This window comes from Mytilus californianus, unplaced genomic scaffold (assembly GCF_021869535.1).
Source record: "Mytilus californianus isolate M0D057914Y unplaced genomic scaffold, xbMytCali1.0.p SCAF_19, whole genome shotgun sequence".
Lineage (NCBI taxonomy): Eukaryota > Metazoa > Mollusca > Bivalvia > Mytilida > Mytilidae > Mytilus > Mytilus californianus.
This window is the reverse complement of record NW_026262667.1, coordinates 6,692,572-6,716,972: the sequence shown is the minus strand read 5'-3', so window position 1 is coordinate 6,716,972 and position 24,401 is coordinate 6,692,572. Positions and strand designations below refer to the sequence as shown.

The 24,401-nt window shown below is 33.2% G+C and overlaps 1 long non-coding RNA gene across 1 annotated transcript; it reads right to left on the bottom strand.

The window, feature by feature from the left end:
- Positions 1–1,362: 1,362 nt before the first annotated feature.
- On the bottom strand, positions 1,363–20,186 carry LOC127727181 (uncharacterized). The gene is made up of 4 exons (XR_007993819.1): positions 18,635–20,186; positions 14,279–14,334; positions 13,207–13,262; positions 1,363–1,913 (listed from the first exon to the last, which is right to left on the bottom strand). It is a non-coding gene; the product is annotated as an uncharacterized LOC127727181 (long non-coding RNA).
- Between the last annotated feature and the right edge of the window lie 4,215 nt (positions 20,187–24,401).

Here is a 24,401-nt window from a genome sequence, read left to right as displayed (position 1 = left end):
GCCACCGGACGTTAAGCAACCAACTATCAATCAATCGACAGTAGGGAATTTTATTTCTGGTGAGGCTCATTATTTGAACCTTGGCAGTCAAAGCCTCAACTTGGTTAAAAGACGTCAATGTCAATAGGGAGTGGACGGTTAATTGAACATCTGAATCGAAAAATAGTTTTCAACATTTATAAATACAAGAAAAATTATAATTTTAAACACCTTTGATTAATTGACTAATTGATTGTTGTTGCCGGACATTAAGAGACGAAAAACTGCATGCATATTCAGGACAAGTAAAAAAAATAATACAATAGATATATATACTAGGTCGACCATGATAACAGCATATATTTCAATTATACCGGGAAAAGAGAGCATGTTATATAGGGGCAGACATTTTGTCTTGCAACGGGCCTCCTTGATAGGTCACACACTGGTACAAAGATCCTATCTATGAAAAGTCCATATTTGTGGAATTTTGTCATGAAATAATAATATTTCTAGTGCGCATTAAATCAATATACTTCAATGAAACTGCTGATTAAAAGTTTAATTCTCAGTATTCAAACCAATCAAAACAAAAATAATTGACAGAACTAAATATATCACATCCTCTAAAATGCTTTTGTATAGAAAGAGGGACGAAAGATACCAGAGGGACAGTCAAACTCATAGATCGAAAACAAACTGACAACGTCATGGCCAAAAATAAAAAGACAAACAGACAAATAATAGTACAGATGACACAACATAGAAAACTAAAGACTAAGCAACACGAACCCCACCAAAAACTGGGGGTGATCTCAGGTGCTCCGGAAGGGTAAGCAGATCCTGCTCCACATGTGGCACCCGTCGTGTTGCTTATGTTATTACAAATCCGGAAAATAGTCTAATTCGGTAAGTCAAATTCGTGAAAAGGGAAGGGTATTGTAGTTACGACATAAGGAACATATCCGATATCATCTGTGAAACGGTTATTCCATAACGGTCAACCAACTCGTGATGGCGTCCGTAAAATTTACGAAGGGATGACTTCAACTTCACCATTTGAAACTCTTGGTTTAATAGCTTCCTTGTGAGCAGCAATCCTCTATCAAGAAAATCATGATAGGAAACACAAGCCCGGGAATATCGTATCAATTGGGAGACATATACTCCGTATGCAGGCGCTGCTGGAATGTATAGATTTGGTGATATTAAAGTTTATGATCCACTATGTCTTTTAACTTTATACGTTTAGCTTTTGTCAGAATGCATAGAATATAGTACCTGGGTGAACTATGAAGTCTTGCTTATATTAATCACGGTACATGTCAGTAGGAAGAGTACTACATAAAAAGTAGGAATGCCAAGTGTCTGTTGAAAACCTAATCCAAATAAAGTAACAAGTTTATTTTCAAAAAACAAAAATCAAGCATCATGTCAGTTTCACAGTTATGACCTCTTGTTTGAAACAGTTTTTTGCGAGGTATACTTTGTCTGTTCCTTAAAAAAGATATTTGCATCTACCTTGTTAATTTTAGGAAAGAAAGTGTGACGTATATTTTTTCAAGACGTTAATAATGAGGAATGAGTGAGCAAAGAGTAAAGCAGTCAACGTGTTGAGCCGTCGTCACTCTGTATACTCTATACTATGAAATACACGGTATATATTTTCTCTTTATATCTCTTTTTAAATGGTCAACAATTTGATAAGGCGGTTGCCTAATTGCGTCAATGGAAGCTGCACCACTGCTGGAGTGTCGGAAGTCTTTGGCTCGATCCTTGCCCGGTTCAAATCGAAGATTGGCTGCCTCTCTGCCAAGCAAACAATCTTTAGGAGTAAGAGCAGATATTGGTCGGTCCAGAATCATGTGTCCGGATAGGGTAACATGTCTTCCTGCGGTATAATACAAAGTCTGTGACCTCCATTAATTGCTTATCTATAAAATGGATAAAATACTACAAGTTAATTTACTTCAAGGGATTTAAAAAACAATGCCTGGAAATGTCTTTTGTATTTGGACTCCAATAGCATTCTCGTTAAACAAAACAACAATCCTAAATCGAGCACACCTTTTGAAATACAACCTATATAGGGAATTTTTTATCAATACATTTTATAATACATGAAACATACTTTTGTTAAGAAATTAAATAGAAGCGATAGTTTTATCTCAATTTTCAACTTTTAAAAAGAGAGAGATTCTGACAAACAGTAGTTTCGACATTTCTGAAATTGTCAAAATATCCTTCTAAACGTTTACCCCGCAACAAATATAATAAAAAGATAGATAAAGAAGAAAGAAAGACAGAAGAAAAACATCGGATATCAACAAAAAAAGCATAATGGGGCGTTCATCTGCAAAGTATATTGAAAAATAATTGTCATAATCAAAACCATGAATGATAACTCAAATCGATCGTATGATAGGTATGGAATACGTATGTTTATACGTGATCTTATGTCAGTGACAATAAAGGCGGGAATCTGGAGAACCACGTGATAAACAAAAATGGAAGATATCTATCATTTTTCGTCATGATAAAATTATTGTATATGGACCAAAATTTCAGTGTGTGCTTTCAATAGTCTTGGAATACTTTGTTTAAACTTCAGCGACGTATTTAATCAAATTCAATCGTTGGCAATAACCAGTCCCATTAGGTCCGTACGTCGAGTTACGTACGTATGTCATTTATTGGAAATCTCTAATAGCAGGTATCTAAGACTTAACTATAAAACAGTAAATATCCAATGGGTTAAGTAAAAAGACGTTATAAACCATTACAAAAATATATGATCTTGCATAATGCAAACATATAGGTACCGTTAACGTTCAGAGATGTATAGCAATAATATTTAGTTATGATTTAAATTATTGATAGAAAATCAATGCTTTCGCAAAACTAGATTCAATAACTCTGAACATCCTCGATTTCTAGATCATGTATTCCAGTGTTAATTTGAGAACCTTTTTTAATGAGTTTATTTAATGGCTTGATAAATTTACCCCAATCGTATCTAAATTTACAAGCTCTATAAACAACATCACCGTAAAAAATAAGATTTATTTTATCAGTTTGTGATAAGTTTTCTACAGCTTAACTTCCAAACAAATCTTTATTTCTCTGAAAGAATTTAATAAACGCGAAGGTTTTCAGTAATTTGTGTAAACGAAATCCCTGACTTAATAGCAGTGATTAAAAAAAAAAGAATATTAAAAATGACGAACTCCAAGGAAAATTCAAAACGGTGTCCTTTATCAAATGTCAAAATCGAAATCTCAAACACATTAAAATAAGGGAAAAAAGTAAAATAACAAAAGAAACAAAACTCCAAGGAGAATTCGAAACGGAAAGTCCTTTATCAAATGGCAAAATCAAAATCTCAAACACATCAAACGAATTGAAAGATTACTTGTATTGAAATCTGAAACGTTACCACATACACGAGCATAAAGTGTCGAGAATACGTGTTATAAATTGTAATCGATCTAAAATGCCCAAGTAAACATGTGTATAGTCACAAAGTATTTACGTTATAATACCTGAAAATACGTTACGTTCCAGCGTTGTGTACGCACTGTATTTACAACATTCTGGGGGCCGTAAAAAAGATAAATTTCTATATACAATACAATACAACTATACAATGTGAATAAAAAATTTCAAATTAAAAATATCTTGACGCTTGAAAATTAATTCTCTATGTATAGAAAATAATTAATGTCTCTCTATACTGGTAACAAAATTTGAAACTTTAACACTTAATTACGATTCACAGTTCATATAAAAGTGGGGTTGTTAACAGTTCACATATGTTCTTTATCATCTCGATTTGATGGCAGATTCAACCAATTACGTACTTGTTCACCAGCTTTTAAACTCGGTTGACGTCTTGGACGAATGCCTATCGTTTCCTCGAATAAGTTCAGTTACAATGCTTATTTTCCAATTGATTCTCTATGACTAATCGTGTACAAGCACAACGTCACCACTTTTAATGTGTTCCTTGTTATTTTCATATGCTTTGTGATATTCTCTTAATAATGTTAAATAGTAATTTTTCCATCTTGTCAAAAAGTGTCTTTATATTTCTCTTTGTCGTAATTTTTGTTTAGTGAGTGACGAATAGTCCTTAAAACGGGTTCACTTGATTCTGTTCTAAATGTGGATAAGATAACGATCTTATTCTTCTACCATATAACAGAAGCGGTGGAGTAAGTGGTTCGCTGTCGTTAATATCAGTTGAGGTATAAGTAAGTGTCTGTCGTTCATTATACTTTCTACTGCCGTAACGTTTAACGATAGAGAACAAAGTTTAAAAGTCGACCAGTGATTTTCCGAGTACTTTCTTCAACGTGGTTTTTGCTACTGCTATTAGTCTCTTCCAAAATCCACCATGACGGGGATCACGATTAGAAATAAATATCCACTGCTCACCTAAATCTGCGATTTCATTTTGTACATTTTGCGATTCAATTATTTGTTTGACTTCCTTTGAAAGAGGGACGAAAGATACCAGAGGGACAGTCAAACTCATAGATCGAAAACAAACTGACAACGCCATGGCAAAAAAATAAAAAGACAAACATACAAATGATAGTACAGATGACACAACATAGAAAACTAAAGACTAAGCAACACGAACCCCACCAAAAACTGGGGGTGATCTCAGGTGCTCAGGAAGGGTAAGCAGATCCTGCTCCACATGTGGCACCCGTCGTGTTGCTTATGTTATTACAAATCCGGTAAATAGTCTAATTCGGTAAGTCACATTCGTGAAAAGGGAAGGGTATTGTAGTTACGACATAAGGAACATATCCGATATCATCTGTGAAACGGTTATTCCATAACGGTCAACCAACTCGTGATGGCGTCCGTAAAATTTACGAAGGGATGATCTCAACTTCACCATTTGGAACTCTTGGCTTAATAGCTTCCTTGTGAGCAGCAATCCTCTATCAAGGAAATCATGATAGGAAACACAAGCCCGGGAATATCGTATCAATTGGGAGATATATACTCCGTATGCAGGCGCTGCTGGAATGTTGCTACATAGAAATGGAAAGTTCACAATTGGGAAGCTGAAATCATCTCTTTTGTCGTAAAGTTTTGTTTTCAACCGACCCTCATTGTCAATTTCTAGATGTAAGTCAAGATATGAGGCAGACTTAACTGTATCTGTAGTATCCTTTATCTCTAGTTCGATGGGATAGATTCGTTCAACATAGTCACTAAATTTTGTATTATTTAGTGAAAGAACATCATCTATATAGCGGAACGTAGAGTTAAAGGATATTGCTAACTTCTTATCTTTCTTCCTTGAAGCTGCAACAAAAGTCAAAGCATTGTCTGTGTAGACTCCTGACTTGTGAAACGGCGAAAAGCTTGCATAAAAGATTCTTTTGATAAATTCGGTACTGTTCTTGTTGACGTACATGTTAATAAGCACACATATGTTTAGTTATATTTAAGTGCTCGTCTCTTACATGTAAAACTCCTGTAAAGTCGATACCGATCACTGTTAATTTCGGTGCATCTTGTAGGCGTGCTTTTGGTAAAGGCGGCGGATCTGGAGCTTTATACGAAGTCCCATTTACTTAAAGACATGTAGTGCATTTACGTAAAATAATATTTACAAACTGACGGTATCCAAAAGTTTTGACGATGCTATATGATACTACTAGTTCCTGAGTGTAGTAAACTCTCGAGTGCATCTGGTACTACATCAACGTAGTTACTAGTGTGTTTGCCGAAATTAAGCAGGCTGGAGAATTGGTGCATTATCTATACTTCTGTAACATCGGATAATGTTGTTCTGTTTGTACGATCTCCTTTTACTAGCGTGTCGTATTCCTCGGGGTAGTTAGGATTTGGCATGACCGAATCCAAAAAAATGCTGACTTTTGTATTTCCTTCACATTACATGGAGTAAACGTTCTATCTTCCTATGACAATCTACAATTTTGAATGAAGCGTAATACATAGGCTGTCGTTTGTAATAGTTTCTTGTACGAAAAAAATCGGTCAATTTCACTAAGTCGTGAATTCCTGTCGCTGTATACTCAAATGGTTGTTGATGGACATAAAGGTTATCGGTCAATGTAGATAATACCGAGTTATCCTCAATTGTATATGTGTTTCATTATGTACATTATTCTATGTGTAAGAATGCCTTTTCAATGTCTGTTGAAATTGCAATGGTGATTAATCGGAACCGTTATAACAGTTTTGTCAAGTTATCAAGAACGGGCGGTGTATTCATCAAGCAGTCGTTTAATCTCTGGTACCGATCAGATTGTCTACAACTAGCTACAACTAGCTAACCCTAACTACAACGTAAACAATACGAATTGGTGTGGTTATCGAATCGTTTCTAACTGGGTCGTGCGGTATGTTATGTATTGTCTTCCCGTACATTCCTCGTCCTGGCATGTTATAAAATGTAATCGCACTACAATGCCAAAGTATACAGTAACGTCACAAAGTCTTTACGTTGTAATACCTTTAAATACGTTAAGTTCCAGCGTTGTGTTAGCGCTGTATCTAAAGCATAAAGAACGAGTTGGGGTATATATACAGTAAGAGAGGGTAAAGGAACATACTCGTCCAAAAAAGGAAAATTAACAATAGGGAACGAGCAATCGTCTCTTTTATCGTACATTTTTTAACATATTTTACCGTGTGAAACTGAAATATCTTAACATAGGAAAGGACAGCAAGGGCTGTTTATATTTGATTTATTAAAGTTCCTGTAGGTAAATATCGTCAGTATTTTTAGAGAGTTTATGATTATTTAACGAAAAATTATAATCAAGATAACGGAAAGTGTTGTTAAATGTATCTATTGAATGGATTTAGACGGGTCATTACTTAGTTTGTTCATAAAGTATTATCGATAACAATACAGGAACACGTCTGCTTTTAAAGGGGCGACATTGGTGCCAATAGGAAAGCATACTACCTTTTGATACATTTTATTTCTGAAACGTACATAGTTGTTGTCAAGGAAAATTTAGTCGTCTTATCAAACTTCCATAAAATATATTTACCATATTTGCCTTTTTTATTACAGAAAAAGACTTCAAATGAGTTGTTGCAAATACATAAGCAATCATATATTTCAAACGAACACGTAAATATAAATCAACATGCAGACATCTTATACGTTCAGGTATTTCACATCCAATATTTTATGGTAATATTCTTTACAAAGCACAAAAATGTCGGCATTCACCTCAAAAGCTAACCAAACCTTTAAATAGACTAATTCGGAATGGATATGGTTACGATACTGTTGTCAAGTCATTAAGGATTGCATATTTTGGTATTAATATTGATTCACCCATAGGGTCTTTGCATCGGAAATACCTATTCTGACATTGGACTCGGACTTCTTTTAAACTGAGTTTAACTGTGCGTATTGTTATGTGTTTCTTTATTCTACATTGGCTAAAGGTATAGGGGGAGGGTTGAGATCTCACAAAACATGTTTAACCCCACCACCTTTTGGCGCCTGTCTCAAGTCAGGAGCATTTGACCTTTGTTAGTCTAGTATGTTTTTTAAATTTTAGTTCATTTATATGTTTTAGAGTTTAGTGTGACGTCCATTTTCACTGAACTAGCAAACAATTTTATTAATGTGCCAGATGAGGACCACCTCCAGGTGTGGGATTTTCTCGCTGCATTGAAGACCCATTGGTGGCCTTCGGCTGTTGTCTGCTCTTTGGTCCGGTTGTTGTCTCTTTGACATATTCCCCATTTCCGTTCTCAATTTTACTTAATTCAGGTCGTATGGTTGTCTTCCGCCTTCTAGGATTGTTAAATATATAATGTAGAACAGAATATGTCCAGATTGTCAATCAAGTTAGCAAATTTTAATCCAGGAATAAACTTAACAAATGTGAATTTTCAATTAAACGAACACATTTATAAGATTTGAACTTATAATTACACATTTTCACAAACAAAAATAGTCTTCGCTTGGTTTTCATTCTTTTTCAAATAAGCATATTAAGGGGAGATAATTCTGAAGTAGCATCATTCCTTAGGAATCTACATGAAATTTTTCTATTTTATGTTATAACAGAATAAAACGTACGGTGATCTAATTTTTTCTATTGATATTCTGAAAACATTTTTCTAAGAGCTATCTTCTCGTATTTCATTTCATAATTCTATCATTTAGTTACCTTATATTCACATAATGACGTTACATTCTGTATAATCCATACAAAATGTTTCCTTTTCACAACATGTAGCTTGAAAAAAATGATGACCTATCAATTTTATTGTTTTGTTTATTATACTTCATTTTGGCAACGTATGAACAAATTCTATCATTTTTCTTTTATACTCCCATGCCACCTTAAATAGGAGAACTTTTGGTTGATTAAATTGCGTGTAATGAAGTGTAGAGAGTCAAAAAGTCAAACTGTAAACCGGATTAAAAGTACATCTAGAAGCATGCAATTATGTCTAAAACATTCAAAAGATTTTTTTACACTGCAAAATAAATTAATTCAATTAATTGCATATGCTTTAGGACAAACGTTAATGATAACTTCTTTGATAGTTTTTATGTATATAATACATGTATATAAATGAAATGCCGTTTTTTTGTGTTTTTATGCATTATTGCCAGACTTGTTTTTTGTACTAATATGAAGTAGATTTCACACAGAACTTTCTCAAAAAGAAAAAGAAAGCATCTTGCAAAGTTCTTTAATTTCACTTTTGGATATATGAATGGTGTCCAATCACTCAATCACTCAATATCCCATATTTCAAAGAGCACTTTCATCTCATAAATTCTAGTGAATTTTAAAGGGATGATTTCGTGGGAATATCGATTTCTTGTTGATAATCACGTCCTCCAAACGTTACAAATATGTTGTGAATCAAGAAATCAAGCACATTGATAATGTCAGTTTCAAATAATTTTCTTGTTGAATCAGTGTTTTATCCCTCCCTAAGACAGAATACTTTTATCACGTTGGCATTCTTTTATTGAAACAAACTAGGACCAATTCTTTCACTTTGTCTTTTAGTGTAAAAAGGGAAATACTTGTGTAAAAACAGAATCATGAAAATACAACTGATTGGATAATATTGAATATTTTTGTTATAAGGTATAGAGCAAATAGTGAATCCGTAAAAATAATCACACTTAAAAGCAACATTAAATTCTAAAAGTATCTTTTTCTTGACTTTCAGCAATCTGTCCGAAATTGTCGAAAATATTGACCACATATGCATGAATAAATAATTTGTGCTTTTGTCCACAGCTATTTCAAATTGACCGTCAAAAATCTTAATATTATAAATTGTACATAAATATAACTAATTGTGAGTAAATGATTATCTTTAAGCTTACTGAAGAAGATCTATACAATTGTAGTTTTGCATTGAAAGAGACGACACAAAATAGCAATATATATATATATATATATATATACATGCAACAATAGCTTACCGATGTTCAAATCTCATAAATCGATTGAAAAGACAAATCAAGGTAAAAATGAAAACTGCGAGAAGCGCTTGAACTTAAATAAAAAAAGAGAACGGCTGCATCGACAAGATAAGCGTCTACTGCTATGTATACATCAGCCGCCATGCAAATCCACATTCAGTCAAATATCACCATTTGGGAATAGGATGCAATCGGTAAAATGACAAATTAGACGAATATTCTGGTAATTTGATTTCTAAGTCAACGATAGCATATCGCTGGTGATTTGAGATACATAATCATATATATCTGCTAACAAACTCGTGATGTTATAAAAACTTTTGTTTGATCAGTTTTTGTGTGAGGAGGATACCATGCCAATGAGGTCTATGTAGCATTAATATGTACGAGCTTAATGTTTCATTCGATGTATGTAAACGCCATACTACGAATCAGAGGGCATGTTACTGATAGTAAGAAATGTGCAGTTTACGATCTGAAAGTTCAAATCATTACGTTTGTCACAGATTCCAGTTTCAAGTCGTTCGTACGTGTCAATATCGAGGAAAAGGTCACGATATGAACCTGAACTTGTACATTCGGAAGTATCCTTAATCGCAAGTTCACAAGGATGTAAGCACTAGTTAAAATATGGGTTATTGAGTGACTGGAAAATATACTACACGTGACGTACTATAGTCTTAGAAACATGCTTTTATACGTTGTTATTGGCTTTGAAATAGCTTTCAGTAATTACCGAGTACTCTAAGATCTGTACTTTGTGTTGTATTTTTAGTTCTTTTGTTTGTGATGTTTGTATTTCGATTTCATGAGTCAAGCCTTTTTCAACTGATTTTATAAATTGTTCTTAAGTTGTGTGATACACCACTCTCTAGGATCAGGGTGAAGGTTAGGCGACTGCAAACATGTTTAAACCCATCACATTATGTATATCCCTAGTCAGGAGCTTGTGATTCAGTTGATACCAATTGTTGATAAATATCATGAATATAAAAATAAGAAGACGTGGTATGATTGCCAATGAGAAAACTCTTCAAAAGAGACCAAATGACACAGAAATGAACAGCTGTGTTGAAGACCCATTGGTGGCCTTCGGCTGTTTTCTGATCTTTGGTCGGGTTGTTGTTTCTTTGACACATTCCCCATTTCCATTCTCAATTTTAACTATAGGTCACCATACGGCATTCAACAATGAGTAAAACCCATATCGCATAGGCAGCTATAAAAGGCCCCGAAATGATATGTGTAAAACAGTTCAAACGAGAAAACTAACGGCCTGATTTATGTACAAAAAAATGAACGGAAAATAAATATGATATTCAGCAACAAACGACAACACTGAAGTACAGACTCCTGACTTGGGACAGGCACATATAGAATGTGGCGGGGTTAAACTAGTTATATTGCACTAAACCCCACCCCGAACAGGACAGTGGTGCAACAGCACAACACAAGAACACACTATACAAAACAACAAACGAGATAAACAAATATGTCTTTCATTTATTAGTTTGTACAAAAATCAAACTGATAGTTTTCTCGTTTGAAAAGTTAATCATTTGTCATTTCGTGTTTGCTATATGGTGTATGCTTTCCTCATTGTTGAAGGTCGTACGGTGTCCTATAGTTACTAACTGATCGTCATTTGATCGCAATTGGAAAGTTCTCTCATTGGCAATCATCAGTAGTAAATGAATTATAGTCGTAGAAGGTCATGAAATGTCTGATCAATAAATTATTAAGTCATATTCAGTCTTTCGGTCAATTTTTAGACTTCTAGATTACGATAAAGTCAGTGTTGTTCAGACAATTCGCTTGCAGTCAGTTCAGTACTGTTTGGTAGCTTTTCAGACAATATAGTCTGTTGTTGATGTGTACAGGTAAATAACAACTACTGAACAGTTGGAACATAGACTGAACAGATATGAACTTACCGCAGTGATTAAGGCTAAAAATTGACAAAAAGACTGAAAATAATCGAATAATTTATTGTTCAATCCATTAAAGACTGTGTGGATCAAAACGACCATTTCAGATCAAAATTGGTTAACTATGGAATACCACATATCCACTTTTTACATTTTACATTGTATACTACTTTATATCATTCATACTGTTGTCAGAGTTTAGAGTGAAAAAGATTAAAAACAGAAGTATAGAATGGCATGTGAGATATACAAACATTAAAAAGTAAAATCACAAAAATACTGAACTCCGAGGAAAATTCAATCGGAAAGTCCCAAATCACATGGCAAAATCAAATGACAAAACACATCAAACGAATGGACAACAACTGTCATATTCCTGACTTGGTACAGGCATTTTCAAATGAAGAAAATGGTGGATTGAACGTGGTTTAAAGCGCTAAACCTCTCACTTGTACGACAGTCTCATCAAATTCCATTATATTTACAACGATGCGTGAACAAAACAGACATTATAAATAAAATAGTCAAAATATGGGTGCAGCAGTCATCACTGTGTTACAATATCAAAACAAACAATTATTTACAAAAAAGAACAAAAGCATCTATCAAATTAAAAACCACATTGATTGCTTCGCGTGTCTGACGTCAGAAAATGTAAACGTCACATAAGAAGAAATTTTGTCATTCAATGTTTATTCAAAACAATTTTATAATTTCACATGTGGAATGTTGGTATACAGGGTTAAAAGAGTGTTGGAAGGGAATATGTTGTTCAAACTAGATTGATCATTGACTTCATTGGCAGGACGAGCAATAATTTGTTAGGCTCCCGTCGAATATTGATTTTAATGTTGACCGCTAGACATCATGGGTTTCTTTTCATTGAGTTTATGTCTCATTAAGTTATTCTTTAAAACTTTTTATTCTTTATTATGGTCAATGGACACATGCAATGATTGTCTTGCTGGTAAATGTTGACAGCTTCATACCAATAAATCAAAAGGCTAATGAAATGTAAAACTCGTTACCAATATCTCAAACTCGAAGAAAATCTTTTTATTCGTGGAATATATTTTCAAAATCTGCTAGAAATATAGTTATTGTATAATAATTTTGACGATTATCGAGAATTTCTATAAATTGAAGATCAAAAACTTGAAAAAAGTCATTATTGTTTTACGATCACGAATTGGTTGATCGATATGATGTGTTGGTGTTTAAACTCAAAAACATATTTTCGCGGTCTTAGATCTTTAGAAAAAAGTATAGTTCTTTGATCTGTAATTTTACCGGTTATGTCCTATTCCAGATTGTGACATTCTGATTGTGTGTGGACTCGAGTGACATAGGAGTTAATGCGATTACATACAAAGTTTTTCTTTGTTACCTTGATTTGTCTTTGATATTTGATATTTGAAGATCGATAAACTTGTGTCGCCTCAATTTAGTATTTGATTTGTTGATGACGTAATCAATTAAGTTTCATTTTCATTCACCTTTTTAAAAAATGTTAATCCAGAAGTCACAATGACGTAACGTTCACTTAAACAAAATCACTGAACCATTTTGTTCATATGTTATTAGTGTGTTCATTGAAATTAAGATTAACAACTTGAATAAAATTTTACAATAAAATTTATCTTTTATCCAACAAATTGTAAAAAGACAAGTATATACATGTCGTTTGAAATGAAAATACGAGAGGTTTCTAAATTAAGGCTAGTATATTTGCTGCTTTCTTACATTTGTCTTAATACGTTTTCTGTAACATATATTAATATGACATAGTTAGTATAAATGAAAAGACTAACAATAACTGTTACGTACCGGTTTGTGTCTCTGTTTAATACATACGCATACTAATGATAAAAGGAATCCCATATCTGAAACAGTTCTTTAAAATGAAACATTTTGTTAACGTTAATTTAATTTAGATTGGCCATTATAAATCATAAATCATAATACAAATACATTTCCTCAAACAGTAATACAAAAAAAATGGAATAACCAAAAAACCGAACTCCAATGAAAATTCAAATCGGAAAATCCCTTATCCAATGGCAAAATCAAAAGCTCAAACACATCAAACGAATGGAAAACAATTGTCATATTCCTGAAAATGTACAGGCATTTCCTTATGTAGAAAATGGTGGATATCTACTGTTTAAAAAGTCAAGTTAACACATTTCCTGCAATCATTTGAAAACATCTTTTGTTTACAACGCTAAACCGTTTTCCTTTCTGGTTTGATAAATATATAAGTAAATTACCAAGACTTTCTTCGAATTGAAGATCCATATGGTAACGAATTTAATATTGCTTGTATTTCCCATCACGATTTTCTTTGATAGTGGGTTGCTGCTCACAAGGAAGCTATTAAACCAAGAGTTCCAAATGGTGAAGTTGAAATCATCCCTTCGTAAATTTTACGGACGCCATCACGAGTTGGTTGACTGTTATGGAATAACCGTTTCACAGATGATATCGGATATGTTCCTTATGTCGTAATTACAATCCACCTCTTTTTTCACCACGAATGTGACCTACCGAATTTGACTATTTACTGGATTCGTAATAACATGAGCAACACGACGGGTGCCACATGTGGAGCAGGATCTGCTTACCCTTCCGGAGCACCTGAGATCACTCCCAGTTTTTAGTGGGGTTCGTGTTGCTTAGTCTTTAGTTTTCTATGTTGTGTCTTGTGTACTATTATTTGTCTGTTTGTCTTTTTATTTTTTAGCCATGGCGTTGTCAGTTTATTTTTGATTTATGAGTTTGAATGTACACCTGGTATCTTTCGCCCCTCTATTACATTTATCTTAAGACGTTTTATGTAACAAAAATTAATATGACATAGTCAGTATAAATGAAAAGACTCAAAATAACTGATACGTACAGGTGTCTCTCTCTGTTTAATATGTATGCATGCAAATGATGAAAGGAATCCCATATCTGAAACAATTCTGTAAAATGAAACTTTTAACATATTTCCTTACGATCATTTGAAAACATCTTTTGTTGACAACGCTAAAGACATTTTGAATAAGTTTTACTGTATAATTCACAACTAATAATGCAGTTATATTTACTATAGTTTATTGTGCAAATATCACATTTTCATATTTTCTGACAAATACTTTGAAAAAATATTTTGTTTTGTGTCCAAAACTTGGATTTCACATTTTTTTCGTTTGTCATAAAATTGTTATTTGAGTTCTCAAGAAGTCCTCAATAAAACGGTTAAGTGGGCATTTCTTGACTCGGGTGAAGAAATCATTTTTTGTTATCCATTTTTTTGGACGATTATGATATATGTATAGGGTGCAGATGTTGTTTTTTTTTTCACTCGTGGTTATTAGTCTGAGGTTGCAAAGTGAGCAATTTTTTAGTATTGGCTTGGCCAGTGCTAAAGATGAGAAGCGAAAGATACCAAAGGGATATTTAAACTCATTAGTCGAAAACTAACCGACAATGCCATGACAAAAAATGAAAAACGACGAAAAGACAAACACTAGTAAACAAAACACAACAAAGAAAACTGATGATTGGGCAACACAAACCCTTCCAAAATGGGGATGATCTCAGGTGCTCCGAAAAGAGTTCAGATTGTGGTCACAACAATCGGAACATATCCGTCGTCATCTGTCAACTTACTCGTGATGGCGTCAGTAAAATTTTCGAAGGGATGATTTCAACTTCACCACTTGGAATTCTTGGTTTGATAGCTTTCTTGTGAGAAGCAACCATCTATCATGGAAATCATGATAGAAAATGCAAGCTCTAGACGGTTAACAGCTGATCCAATTTAGTTTTTGTCAGACTTGGTCAACTTTGACAATTTTAAAGACTTTCCTCTAATTCAAGATAAAAGTATAATTCTATACTGATATTCACTTCATTTATTTTTAATATAACAATAGTATTTTATATTTTTTACAATGACTTGTTTTACAATGCATTTTAGCTTGCGGTTATCGCGTGGTTTTATAATGGTCGGCCACTTCTCGATTAATTTTTAACAGAACCTGTGTCTGAAAATTTGCGAACAATGTCAATAACTGTTGACTTTGGGGTTTTAAGGAGGTCACTAATTTTTCGAGGAGAAAACCAATTCCGGAACAATTCTATTATCATGTTTTTGACATCCGTTGACAGTTCCTGACCTTGTTATTTTACTCGTTCCGGCGATACCAAAATAGCAGATGACAACAAACGTCACATGACGGTATACCATGTGATGCAGAACGCTAAAGATAAATACTCAGTGACATTAATGACGGAGGGCAAGGCCATTTAAAACTTAGCAGAAAAAAAAAGAAAACACGTTGTCATTGTGACCGAATACTTTTTGTACCTTTCTGTAAGTACTGATACATGCACGGCGCCATTCTTTACTCGAACTAAGTCGACATTTAAAGTCGTCCTCGAATGTTTTACACAAAATGGTTGAAACTACATTGCCTGTGTGTTATTTCTTTCAAACATGCATATTTTTCTCTTTATTTTCATTACGCTTTTCCAAACCGTTAACATGGTTAACGATAACTCAAAATACAGTTGTGTTTGCTCAATTTGTTATTCAATATATTGCATGAAACATTATGCCTGAATAATCTTTTGATTGTTAAATCAATGAACAGATCCGTGTTTATTATTTTTTTATTTTTATCAAATTGGGTCAATATTTTCGACTATTTTTTATTCCCAATTGTGAACTTTCCATTTCTATGTAGCAACATTCCAGCAGCCTCTGCATACGGAGTATATATCTCCCAATTGATACGATATTCCCGGGCTTGTGTTTCCTATCATGATTTCCTTGATAGAGGATTGCTGCTCACAAGGAAGCTATTAAGCCAAGAGTTCCAAATGGTGAAGTTGAAATCATCCCTTCGTAAATTTTACGGACGCCATCACGAGTTGGTTGACCGTTATGGAATAACCGTTTCACAGATGATATCGGATATATTCCTTATGTCGTAACTACAATACCCTTCCCTTTTCCCGAATGTGACTTACCGGATTAGACTATTTACCGGATTTGTAATAACATAAGCAACACGACGGGTGCCGCATGTGGAGCAGGATCTGCTTACCCTTCCGGAGCACCTGAGATCACCCCCAGTTTTTAGTGGGGTTTGTGTTGCTTAGTCTTTAGTTTTCTATGTTGTGTCATTTGTACTATTATTTGTCTGTTTGTCTTTTTATTTTTGGCCATGGCGTTGTCAGTTTGTTTTCGATCTATGAGTTTGACTGTCCCTCTGGTATCTTTCGTCCCTCTTTTTTAAAGGTTCCTTTGAAATCAGATCTGCGAAGAGTTAAAATGTGAAATTAAATTTTGTTTTAGCTAGACATGTTTTTAAATATTTTTTGTTTTTGTTTCATTTCATGAAGTCTTTCAACATTTGATATCCATAACTCACAATACAGTTATATTTACTAAAATGGATTGTTTTACAATTTATTGTCTGAAACGTTATATATGTAAAAGCGGTGGTTATAAATTGGAAAAGTGCTGGTTCATATTTCGTTCAGATTCGTTCAATATTTTCAACGGTTAATGACACAGTCTTTGATACATCCAATAAGGCCGATTGCTTTACATTTGTCATTTCGCTGCCTTTTATAGCTGACAATGCGGTTTGGGTTGCTCATTGTTGAAGGCCGTACGGTTCCCTATAATTTTTGTGTCATTTGGTCTCTTGTGGAGACTTGTCTTGTTGGCAATTATTCCACATCTTGTTATTTTTATATTTGAATTCAGATATAGGTCTGGTTATGAATTTAACATTATTGTGACGTTATTTGTGTTATGTAAGTAGCCAATCTGTTTTTATCAAGGCTGTATCCTTCTATTTTACAAGGATACTGGGAAACTCTCTCAGATTAAGTTGAGGTTTAGATACATCCAAGAAAGGTTTAATATTGCTATGATGAAATTAATAGGAAGATTTTTTATCAGAGCAGTTATTTGGCCTATGAAATTGAAAAAAAAAGTAAATTTAGTAAAGAATTTCGACGATAAATTTCATTGATGAAATGAAACGATTGAATCATCTTGACTCATAACTGATGAAAGGGTACTTTTGATGTCACTTTATTGTCAAAAACATGTCGACATGGACATATTTGACCAACTGTGGCCAATTAACGCATCTAGTTGTGGGGAAGTGGTATGAGTCAAGGACTTCTGGAAAAGATATTTTTTTCAGAAATAAGCATCTTTGTATAAAAAAGATCGAGTAGCAGGATAGCTTTTTGGGTTAATATATGGCTAACATATAAATATTGATGATAAGATTTCATGATGAGAATTTGTTTGGCATTCTTTTGCAAACTTTGAACTAAATCCAAGCAGTTCGAAAATGAAAATAATGATAGCTGACAGATTATTATCTTCAATCTTTCGAACATCTAAGGTTGCTGAGTCCCTTTGGAAGTTAGATGAAGGCTAGACTGGTTGGCCTGGAATCAGCATAATGTGTCCTGTTAGATTGGTTTGTCTTCCTGCGAAATATTACCTCGTAGACTAGCACATTATAAGTTCGTCGCAATCAGCGATCTAGTACAAGGCAATATTCCTTTCAAAATTTTATTAACATATTCTTGTTATAGATATGCATTATTTTCTTGCCACTGGACAGTAAAATGACATTCTTATCATCATCTTCATCATCATCATCTTCATCATCATCTGAAGATAGGTGTTTGTACATTTTGATATTCGAATTCACGGGGAAAAGGGCCTCTTTCAAAATAGATACTTGTGTGTTTGCTGCTTCCATACATTATTCTTAATTTGATATCTTTAAATAGCATAGCGGGTACATTTCGAAAGCCTCCACATAACTTTTTGTTTCATCTTTTTTCTAATCTTTGTCAGAATAAATGCAAAGGTTAAAACATTAATAAACTTCAAAATATAAGACAACATGTATGCTAATTTCATTTAGCTGTTCAAACATTAAATTCATAAATCTAAATACAGCTATATTTCTTCAAATGTCGGACGTCGAGATTTACACTCATCGGGATTCGGGAATTAATAATTAATTTTTCGGGGTCGGGGAAAAAGTGTTTTATTTTTGCGGGATTTCGCTTTTCCCCCTGCTACCCCCTCCCCACCCCACTTTTCCAAGAAAACAACAGCTACAGTTAAGGGTACCTCTTATCTAGACTTTCTTCTAGAAATTAACAGTGAGGGTCGGTTGAGAAAAATAAAATTACGACAATAAATATGATTTCAGCTTACCGATTGAGAACTTTTCATTTCTGTGTAGAACATTCCAGCAGCACCTCTGTGTGTAATATATTTCTCCCAACTCATGCAATATTCCAGAGCATGCATTTCTATCATGATTTCACCGAAAAGTGTTGCTGCTTACAAGGAAGCTGTATATTAAACCTGGGTTTTCAAAGGTGAAGTGGAGGTCATTTCTTTACAAATGTAACGAACGCCTTCACATTTTGTTTTGAGCGTAATGGAATATCATTTTCACAGATGCCGACATTTATGCTCCAATCCAAAATCCAGTCCTCTTTTCCTCGAATTTTATCTATCACCGACTTTGCACTTTCACGAGAGATACCATAGTTGCTACATGTTGAGCACATTCTGTTTAATTATCTTGAACCCCAGAGATCACACCTGTTGTTGGTTGGGTTAGTGTTGTACAATCGTTATAGTTTTCTATGTTTTGTTTTGTCTTTCGGTCGTTTTTCGTTTATTCCAATAGCGTTGTCAATTTGTCTTCGACTTGTGAGTTTGAATATCCCTTTGGTATTATCTGCCTCTCTTTTGTAATTAATTATCATGATTTTCGCTGTTGTAAAGGGGAATATTATCTTGACTTGAAGTTACCCTGATTCTGGTTTAATGACCAAATATTAGTCAGCATTCAGAAATGATGAAAAAATCCAACCATATATTTCTATTGCGACTTCTTTTAACTTGGGATAGAATGGCGGGTAGTGGCTGACTTTGGCTCCAGCTGTATCTTCATAATGATTTCAGGACCGTTCAATTAGCATTGTTCACAAATAAATACTATAAACGGGATTTTCACTATTAGAAAAAAATCGCAAATATTGAATGCTTGGCACATTCCCAAAGATCTGCAAAACATATACTTACCAATACACACATCAACGGATCTCAGCCTATCAAAATAGGATATTAGAATTATAGTTTTCACACACATTTTTAAACATCTCACTTTTTATGAATAGATCTAAAAAATACTTCAATAACCAGATAATTTTCTTTTATGTGTTGATCTCACACGTTCACAGTCCTGTCCTTTCTGAATATTTGTTCTAAAAGCTCTTCAACTTCGCACTTTGTTTGGCCTTATATTAAAAAAATGTTGAGCGTCAAGAATGAATATTGGGTAGACTAAAACGCCTGTCTGACGTATGCAACTATAAGCCTGGTATCTTTGATTTCCTCTGATTAAATTCTTTTATTTCTTTGTCTTCAAAGTTTTTGAATCATTGTATCACATATATCATCCTCTTAATATTTATTTTTGTTCCTACTGACAATGGCTTGATTCCAAAATTTTCATTGAATTCACATGTGACATGAAGTGAATTATTTCATATTAAACACGGTTACCAGTTTTTTGTCACACGTATCTTTAACAATTCTCTTTCCATGCATAGATTTCAAGTTATATCAATAAATATCATATATGGTCTGACAATTTGCTTGTGTGTGTTGATCTTCGAATGAAGCAAATGCGCGTTTTTTTTGTCTGTTTTTTTTTTCAATTTCACTGTGTGTTATAACATCATTGCTTTCAAGTTATATTAATGCTGAAAAAGGTATTGTAAACAATTATTGGAAATCTAAATATTAACTTTGACTTTCTTAATGCCAATTAAGTAAACTTGAATGCAGCTTTGTAATAAAAAAAGTACTGCCAATGTGAGAGCTTCCTTAGACTACAAACAAAAGCTTAACAACATGATATTGTAACTGATATTTACCCATCGCAATGCTTAACCAATTTGTTATTAAATATAGTTTTACCAGCATTGACTGAATGCAACTGAGTCAAGCAGAAACATTATGGATGTCCAATAAAACTATAATATTTCAATGCAATCATCAAAATCTGTGCAAATTGTTTTCTGAAAGTGTATTAACTTGTCTGTGAAAAAATCCCCAACGTAAATTTAATCTGTTACGAGATTCATATTCAAAATCAAGAAAAATGCAAAAGTAAAACCCTGGAAAGCCGTTTAAATCACCAAATTTAAGCTCCACGAAAATAAACCACTTTGCAGTATGCGTTTATTGACACAAAAGTGTAGGGCAATTTCTATATTGGGGATTTTCCTTTTTGCCTGGAGTTATTGTCGTTGATTGATTTTTAAAAGACACTTTAGGTCGATTTCTTGAGATATCATGAGATTGATCGATCCGATCCGATTGAAACTTAATATGTTATTACTGATAATAAAATTTAGGTCATATTCAATATACTTTTTTACTCTTCGACTTATGAAATAATGTTTCTTGTTTGATAATTAAGGAAATGGCCATTAATGTCGTTTCCAAGGAATAACCTGCGAACCATTCAAACCAGTGTTTTTAAGATTCAAATATGTTTTTACTGATGACAACATAGAAATCATGTTCAATATTTGACATTTTCACAACGGTTATAGCCTTGAGGGATATGAAAAAACTTTTTGATTTAATTAGAAAAGTTCTTTTCAAATTTTCATACTTTTTATAAAAACAAAAAGGAGATCAAGATTTGTTGTTATTTTCTACAGCTATTATCTTTGAAGGTAATTTGGCATTAGGTAATCGGTATACATTTTCAAATGTTAATCTACATTATCGTGTTGCTCAGTTTTTAGTTTGAAATAACAACTATGAAGTAAGAATTATTAACTTGCAAGTAAGAAATGTCAACTTCGAAGTGATAGATATGAATTTGAATGTAAGAAATGTCAACTTGAAAGGGACAAATATGAAGTATGGAGTAAGAATTATCACTCTGGAAGTGAGAAATGTCAAATTTGAACTGAGATTAATTCAAGTTTGATGGGATAGATGAGTTCAACATAGTAACCAATTTTTGAATTATTTAGTGGGAGGACATCATCCGTATAGCGGAACGTCAACTTAAAGGATAATAATGGCTTCTTTTCATTCTTCCTAAGAAGCTATTATATGAAGTCTATCTCATAAAAATATAGGAAAAGGCCAGCATAAAGAGCAGCATAGTTGGTTCAAATTAACATGATTGAGATGTATGATTTGAGTATCAAAAACTCATATGTTGTCAAAAATGCTTAACATTTCTGTTAAATTTTGATTTGGAAAGAGCTTGTCTCGGTTGTCATATTTTTATTACACCAATAGAACAAATATTCGATGAGAAGAAAATAATTAGTAGCCACAGGAATACTACCCACAAGCCCATCCTTTTGTGCGTCTCTTTCGTTTTTTCTTTTTTTTTATATCGAAAATACTTAATGTAGAACAAACAACGTTTTACAGTCATGAAAAAACAAGAAAATATTAAAAGAGCAATTGAAGCTATGAATTTAAGAAAACACCATGACAATCAAAGACAAACAAAAACAAAATGATAAAACGTTTGGTATGTAGATAACATAAACTTCAAGAAAGCTGAATGTAAAAATGTTAATAAATATATAAAACTATTACATTCAAAAACAAAAACAGATATTCGAAAACAAATATCACTAAATGCATTAATCAACTAAGGAAAACGCCTTATGAACCCATTTTAAACACAATTAAATGCCGCACGGCTGCCTATAATTGGGTATATCCACTTCATATGAATTTTGGTGGATATTTGTCTCATTGGCAATCGTACCACATCTCCTTATTTTTGTATAAGTTTAAACAGTGCATGAACCACTGGTGACATCCGTTGTGTTTGCTATCTTGGAATTAAAACCCGGTGCACAGTCACAAAATTGAATGTTGAAATCGAAAACAGTATAATATTTGAACTTTATTTGTTTATTATAAAGCTTGTTTTAAAAGGAATTACTTCAGATGGGTTCATTTCATTTGTATACTTGTATAAAGGCAAATCCGGATTGTAATAAAGAATATCTCATATACATAATTGCTGGTATTGTGAACAATATCAAGGGATATTTTGTTTTGTCTAGATGAACAAAGGCAACAGTAGTATACCGGTGTTCAAAAGTCATAAATCGATTTAGAGAAAACAAATCCGGGTTGCAAACCAAAATCGAGGGAAACACATCAACTATAAGAGGAAAACAAAGGAACAACAGGAACACCGAAGTGCAACAAAAAGAAACGCCAACACACATAGAAACGAACTATTTGATAACAACTGCCATATTCCTGACTTGGTACAGGACATTTTAAGAAAAAAGGTGGGTTGAACCTGGTTTCATGGCATGCCAAACCTCCCGCTTTATGACAATGTTAAAAAATATCGCTAAAACACTAAGTGACAGAAAAACAGCACAAACACACGCAAGAACATTCATAACAGAGAAACGCACAAACATATAATATAATAGTCGACACAACATACAAACCACAGAACAACAACGAACATATTCTCCATCAACGAAAAACACCACAGGTTATCAAAAACAGTGACGCGCTTACGTAACTAACAAGCAATCTGGAACTTATACAATTATTTTCACAATTTTCATGACAATAATGGTATTGAAAGGCAAATTTATAATTATTTTGACTAAAAACGATAAGACATAACAGATTATCCAACCTAAACCATAACAGAAACAACAAAAACAATTGACTATACATTATGATTATTAAACAAAACTTCTTAACAATATCTGATACATGAAACAAGTTCCGAAACGGTTGTAAATGAGAGGCGAAAGCTAACAAAGGGACATTTAAACTAATTGTAAGTATATCTTATTTCAGAAAACTGAAACATGTGTAATAAGACATTTATTTGATGTAGATATTAAACAAAATTTATAAGGATCCATGTGCAATCTGGGAAGTCAATACATCTCTTAATTTTATAGTGTTCAGTAGAAGCTTCCAGTTCAGTCTTTGTTGAATTTTGTTTATCTATTATCATACCCCCAGTACCCGATTTTTTTTAAAAAGGGTTGAGTACTTTAGAAGGGTACTTACAAAAAACAACAACGACAACGACAACGCCATTTGCAAACAAAAATAGTGTACTATAGTATTTAATTTGTCCTAAATATAAATAAGAAGATGTGGTATGAGTGCCAATGAGACAACTCTCCATCCAAGTCACAATGTATAAAAAGTAAACAATTATAGGTCAAAGTACGCCTTCAACACGGAGCCTTGGCTCACACCGAACAGCAAGCTATAAAGTCAAGATATAATGTTGATAGAACTGTTTGTTAGAAATATGTATCATTATACACTTTCAAAATGTTTTATACGATTATCATTAAGATCCGTGCATTGTTTTTTAGATTTCAAGAACTGTTTATCAGCTTTCTCTCCACTGCACCAAAATTTGCAGCAAGAGGAAAATGATTCAATGATGACTTCACCATAGATATTTTAAAAAAGTTAATTTTAGTTAAAAAAAAATCATAAATTTGTCTTAAAATCATAAAATTTCTAATTTCTAATACATAGATTTTTCTGGAAAAACTATATGTAGATACGAAAATTTCCTTTTTAATGATGTAAAATAATGATAGGGTCCCCGACTTCTGGTTTACAGTAAACATCATTCAAAGAAGTGTTCTAAATGAAAAAAAATATCACAAAACGTCGAAACCACCTTAAGTCAATCATAGAAAGAAGTTGGATTCTATTGAGCCTTTGGTGCAAAAATTTAACTTTTTTTCTTTATGATGTCACAAACATGTCGAAATTGATATTACTACCTTACATGTCGATTTTATCACATAGATTTGGACAAAACAGATATCAACTAAGCCTTACCCATGAGAACATGTAACACACATCTTTAAATGTTGTTATTTTTACAGTTTTGCACTAGATGCAAGAC